Below are 6182 nucleotides of genomic sequence, written 5' to 3'. Positions count from 1 at the left end.
ACGGGCCTTGGCTAAGACCATACGCCTCTCGTCCGGTGTTAGTAAAACATTTAATACTACTTGCATGTCCCCCCATGTTGGATTATGTGCTGTTATAAGCATTTCAAAAATTGCTGTCAAGGGGGCCGGGTCCTCTGAAAACGGGGGATTTTGTAGTTTCCAATTATATAAATCACTTGTGGCAAAGGGGACATATACCATGGCAGGCTTTCCCTCTTTCCCTATTGTTTCACGGAGAGGGAGTGCCGTATGCACTGTGGTTTCATCTGTGTTGCTCCTGGTGTTTTTATATACACCGTCCTCATTCTCCTGTAAAAACGTATGTGAAATTGCCGTGTCAGTGGGGCTTGTCTTTTTTTACTACAGTGGGAGGGTGTTTAGGGCCCGTGCCTGCCATTATTTGTTTATCCAAGGCTTGCAAACTGGGATATAGTGGGGGCGGGAGTACATAATCTGGAGCCGAAGGAATTACAGAGGGTGGACAGGGCTTGAAGGGCGGGCATGGCTTTTTCATCGGTATTCGGGGTTGTCTTTTCATCGGGATCCGAGCCATTAATATTTGCAAAGTTTTTTGTCTACATTCTTGTAGCCAAGGTGGGGGATCGGATACCAGATCCTGCCAAATATTAATATACGGGTACTGGTCCCAATGCCCGTCTCGGGTTACGATATTGTGTACGGCTTGTACTACTTCTAGTTTCAGTGAACCCCCGTCTGGCCAATCTACTCCAAATGTTGTCCATTCTATTGTACAAAATTTTATGAGAGTGTCTTTACTTAACGGGACACCAAAGTCTGATTGGCGTTTAAACGCTTGCCAATTATTTAGCATACAACCAAGGGGTGTCCCTGCATAATAACTCTGAGTGGATCCCATCCTCTTATATGGTCGTAATCAAACACTATATACACTTACAGGGAAGAGACCTTCAGACAGTCGGCTGACCCCCCTTGCAATCAAGATATCCTGGTCATTGAGTTTCCTCTAGCAGGAGTCTTGGGGCGGCTGAGGTCAGCGTAAGTCTTACCGGTCCCTATAAGACTGACAGCTCCCTAACATACATTCATTCTCTGATACAAGGTAAAAAGAAAAAGCATTAATATACTAAACAACAGTACTAGGCCCAAAACATGGATAACCCACAAACTAGTTGAATCCCACTGTGCAGGCATGTTAACACAGAAGGTTAAAACAACATACTTACAATATACCTTCCTGTATACAGGCAGCCTTTTAAGTTACCTTGAGTCCTCCCGCACTTCGGGGGCGTCACTCCTCAAACCTAGAGGCAAACGCACTTACCACCCGGAGTGGCCGCGTCCGGCTCTGGAGACTCGAAACAGGGCAAATGTAAGATCTCTGTGTCTTTGTTGACCCTCTCTAGAGAGGACACCGCCGCCCCGGTCGGCCGAGATGATCCGAGAGCACGAGCCGCACAATCAGCTCGAGGTGGCCACTTCTATCGGTACCAGCTCACTAGCCCCCGGTGCGATAGCGCCCTCTACAGGGAGGCTCCTGGCTGGCTTGCCAAATTGTTAGCCAAAAGGGCTCGTTCTCCCTGGAGCTAGTCAATTACCCCAAGGAGGCACAGAGATCGAAGTAGAGTATAAACAGATAGCAGCCCTTTATTAGAACGATCAGCTGAGCGGGTGCCCCCCTCGGTTCATACCAGAGGAGTGACACCATGATACAAAGCAGTGCGTGCATATATATACCATTGTTGACGTCATATCAGACCATAATGATACAGCATATTTTCAGGATTTTGCAGACGTGGGGTACATAGGTCTATTTACTTGTACTCTAAACGTTCCACGTTTTTCCCCTTGATCCTGGTACTATTCAATATTTGTTATTAGTTATGTAAGCAGGTCATGGATCATTTAGCAATAGCATCATTTCCTAGAACAACCAAGCACATTCCCAAAACAGACAACTAAGCACAAATCATGTTATCTATCAGTTGGGGCCAGGTCACTCCACGTGACCTAATGGATAAGTAAAAGCAACAAAGAATCCTGTGGCACCTTATAGACTAACAGACGTTTTGCAGCATGAGCTTTCGTGGGTGAATACTCACTTCTTCAGATGCAAGTCTAATGGATAAGGCGTCTGACTTCAGATCAGACAATTGAGGGTTCGAGTCCCTTCATGGTTGTGCTTGTGCAGTTTTACCTTTGTGCTGAACGTCCTGCTCCCTTCAGGGCTGGAACCTCTTCTTGGTCACTCAGGCCAATGCTCTGGCTTCAGCTAGAGCCCCGGGAAGGAGTTGGGGGTTGGGTGTCACAAAGGCTGGGGCATGAGCCCCAGGTGCTTCCAGTCTCGCCTTTGCCATTCCTGAGTTGCCAAAGAAAATGGGCAGCTACCCGGGCTAGAGTGTGGAGCAGTTTCCCTCTTCCAAGTGTGCGCCTGTCCCTGTGCTGGAGGGTACTTGCTACATAGCACCTTGGGAGCCTGGGTGTTTCTCTGCTTGTCGCCAGCTGGGGAAAAGCCTCTTGGGGTAAAATCTCCTGCCCCACTGCAAAAGTGAGCACCTTGAGTGGGAACGGTAAGAGGCCGCACCATGGGGGCTGGCCCTGCTTTCCTACCGTCTTCTGATGTTGGCCACAGAGCATCAGCAGCCGCTCTGCATGCTGGTCTGTGGGTGGCCTTCAGTGGGGGTTTGGCATGGCAGGGAGCAGCCTGGCTGGGTGTTTTTGTGCCTGTCTGAAGGCCACACATAGGCATGGTCCTGCCCTCCTCTGGCCCTGACCTCGGTTGCTCTGTGGCTTTTAAGCTTCCCTTGGAGCCGTCAGCACCAGCCGCCTCTGCTCCAGGTGCCCAGAGGAGGAGAGGTGCTGGGCTCCAGCCGGGGAAGCCTGGCCCTGGCCCTGCTTCCTTTACATGCCATGTGGGCAAGAGGAAGAGTGTGGCAGCTGCAGGGACCAAAGTTGTGGACATCAGGTGAAGCAGCAAGAAACCCAACATCAGGTCAACCCGCAGGAATCTCTAGCCAGACTGTTAAGTTCTAGGACCCCACCCTCTAGCGGCCCAGCTGGACCAAAAACCCATCTCCAGTGGGCACCAGTGACCCAGAAGGAGGAGAAAAGAAAACCACTCTAGTTCAGCCAGGGAGAGGGTAACAAAGCACATTGAGCTACAAGGCTTTGCAGCAAACCAACATACCTGCCAAAGGTCCCACTGAGATTTGAACTCAGATTCCAGGATTCAGAGTCCTGAGTGCTGCCCATTACACCATGGAACCTGCTGCTGTTTTGTTTTCTAGACCCCTGTGACTCTTGGCTGGTTTGCACTCTGCACTTATTGCTTCACACCATCAGTTTCCTCTCGCAGGACTCTGTCTCCTCCTCCAGCGACTGTGGTCCTGCACTACCAGATCTGTGGGTCCTGCCCTGAGTCCCTGCATCCCCCTGCTTTGTCTCCGTTCCCTGCAGGCCGCAAAAATGTCAGGGGAGGCCGCTCCTCCCTTCACTCGATGCTCCCGCTCATATCAGCCAGCTGCAGCCTCATCTCCTGGAACTCGGGCAGCTGTTGCTTGATCTGGTCGTACAGTCACAGGCTGACTGGCTCCCCTGCCTGGATGCTCTTGTGGAAATCCCACAGGCGACACTGCAGGACTTGGCACCGTTGGTTTCTTTAATGTTGTGGTGTTTCCCCAGCCGCAGGAACAAAGCCGCCAACTCCTCCCTCACCGACTCCCACCAATCCCCCTGGTAACCACAGAACCCTCTGATGCTTTCCCGTTCTGCCAACACCTCAAGGCTTCGCCCTCCTGCCCCTTTATCTTGCAAGCTCTGGATGTTCAGCTTCAATATCCTCTGCCCTGGGACAGGGACAGGGGTGGCTCCAGGCACCAGTGCAGCAAGGTCAGTGGGTGAGGTGAGTTAATTAACTCTTTCTGGCCCTGTCACCTTTCAATGAAATATTATATTACACTCATAACGTCACAGGAGGTCAGGAATGGGATGGCAGGGGCTGCGGGTCAGGAGTGAGGGTCACTGTCAGAACTGGAAGGAGAGCAGGGGGCTGCGGGTTGGGAGTGAGGGGCACCAGCAGAACTGTGAGTCTGGAGTTCAGGACTGGGATGGCAGGGGCTGCGGGTTGGGAGTGAGGGGCACCGGTAGAGCTGGGGGGAACCCAGGGGGCTGCGGGTCGGGAGTGAGGGGCACCAGCAGAGCTGTGAGTCTGGAGGTCAGGACTGGGATGGCAGGGGCTGCGGGTCGGGAGTGAGGGGCACCGTCAGAGCTGGAGGGAGCGCAGGGGGCTGCGGGTCGGGAGTGAGGGGCACCGTCAGAGCTGGAGGGAGCGCAGGGGGCTGCGGGTCGGGAGTGAGGGGCACCAGCAGAACTGTGATTCTGGAGGTCAGGACTGGGATGGCAGGGGCTGCGGGTTGGGAGTGAGGGGCACCGGTAGAGCTGGGGGGAACCCAGGGGACTGCGGGTCAGGAGTGTGGGGCACCAGCTGAGCTGTGAATCTAGAGGTCAGCACTGGATAGCAGGGGCTGTGGGTCGGGAGTGAGGGGCACCAGCAGAGCTGTGAGTCTGGAGTTCAGGACTGGGATGGCAGGGGCTGCGGGTTGGGAGTGAGGGGCACCGGTAGAGCTGGGGGGAACCCAGGGGGCTGCGGGTCGGGAGTGAGGGGCACCGTCAGAGCTGTGAATCTGGAGGTCAGGACTGGGATAGCAGGGGCTGCGGGTCGGGAGTGAGGGGTGTCACAGAGTCCCCGGACGATGCTCTGGAACTGCTCCCCACAAAGCCAGGCAGGACTCTGGGGGGCCTCCTCTCCCTTGGTCTTCAGGGCAAGAAGTTCACACGGCTTCACCTCCTGGGTCTCTCCTTGGAGCATTCATCTGGGGAAGCCAGAGGGTCCTGCCCCCGACTTTGCAGTCAGACGTGACTCTCAGCCAGCCAGTAACACAGAGGTTTATTTAGATGACAGGAACACAGTCCAAAACAGGTCTTGCTAGTACAGACAACAGGACCCCCTTTAGTTAGGTCCATCTGGTGCCCCAGGGAGGCCACAGCACCATTGGGAGGCCCGAGCCCCATGGGGGCTCCCCTCCATTTCCCAGCCAGCTTCCAAAACTGCCAACCCCCCTCCAGCCCCTCCTCTCTGGGCTTTGTCTCCTTCCCAGGCCAGGAGGTCACCTGATCTCTTTGTTCTCCCACACCTTTAGCATCCCCTTGCAGGGGGGAAGGGCCTGGCCATTAGTTACCATGGAGACTTCATCACATGACCCACTCTAGACGAAGTGAGGCAGAGTTTGGAACAGCCCGACTGAGCCCGGCAGTTTTCTCAAAGTATCTGCTGTCGTAAACCGCATGTCGTGTGGACGTGCGAACCCCAAAGGTATCAAACATGAAAGAAACATAAGGCCAGTTACGGGGAAGTTTCCATGGCCAGGCCTGAGGGTTAAGCAGCTGGGCTCTAACAGTAAAATAACTGGTTGCAAAAATCAATCGTCCTGCATCCATCACCATTTTAAATTCTGACCTCTCCTGCCCGATGTGTCTTTGTTTAGCAACCAAGCGAACTGGGGAACTCTGTGGCTGTTACCCTCTAACTCAGTAGAGGGTTACACATCTTGACTCAAGCAATTTTCCTCTTGAAAAAAATTATTTTAAAGTTTATCAAAATAAATTCCATTTGAAATAGAAATAATTACAGTCTACACTGGGGCTCTATTTTCATACATGCTATTTCTCTCCCATGTTCCCCCACTCTAATTCCTTTGGAGTGAGGTTTTACTTTCAAGATTAGCCACCATTGCCGATATAGTAGGAGGAGCAGGGAGAGAACTAGAAGAAAACCTGAATTATATTGTAACACTGAAAGTTATCACATAATCAGCCTCTTACTTTACACTAATTAACTTCATGTTTCATTTCATTGTCGCTGGTAACAATTTATTCAAAGATTATAAAATATAAACCTATAGGGCAGTTTTCTCTTAATTCCCATTTCCACCCAGTGAGCTTTGTGTGAAATCACATTCTGCAATAACCTAGGAGCCTTCCATTTCTGTGAGTTCATTTCGCCCTGGGTCTTCTCCCAAAAGTGTGGGTGGAAGGGCTCTCATGCTAGTGGGTAGGTTGCATCATGAGAAAACCACCTGTGCTCTATTTCCACACTTTCTAATCTTTCAAAGTAGCAGGAGGTGGAGAAGTGATACAAATGCTTA

The 6182-nt window shown here is 52.1% G+C and overlaps 1 non-coding gene across 1 annotated transcript; it reads right to left on the bottom strand.

The window, feature by feature from the left end:
- Positions 1 to 3173: 3173 nt before the first annotated feature.
- On the bottom strand, positions 3174 to 3245 carry TRNAQ-CUG. Its single transcript has one exon. It is a non-coding gene; the product is annotated as a tRNA-Gln (tRNA).
- Between the last annotated feature and the right edge of the window lie 2937 nt (positions 3246 to 6182).

This window comes from Mauremys mutica, unplaced genomic scaffold (genome assembly GCF_020497125.1).
Source record: "Mauremys mutica isolate MM-2020 ecotype Southern unplaced genomic scaffold, ASM2049712v1 Super-Scaffold_100297, whole genome shotgun sequence".
NCBI classification, from domain to species: domain Eukaryota; kingdom Metazoa; phylum Chordata; order Testudines; family Geoemydidae; genus Mauremys; species Mauremys mutica.
The sequence above is the reverse complement of the archived record's forward strand: the minus strand, read 5'-3'. Positions and strand labels throughout refer to the sequence as shown.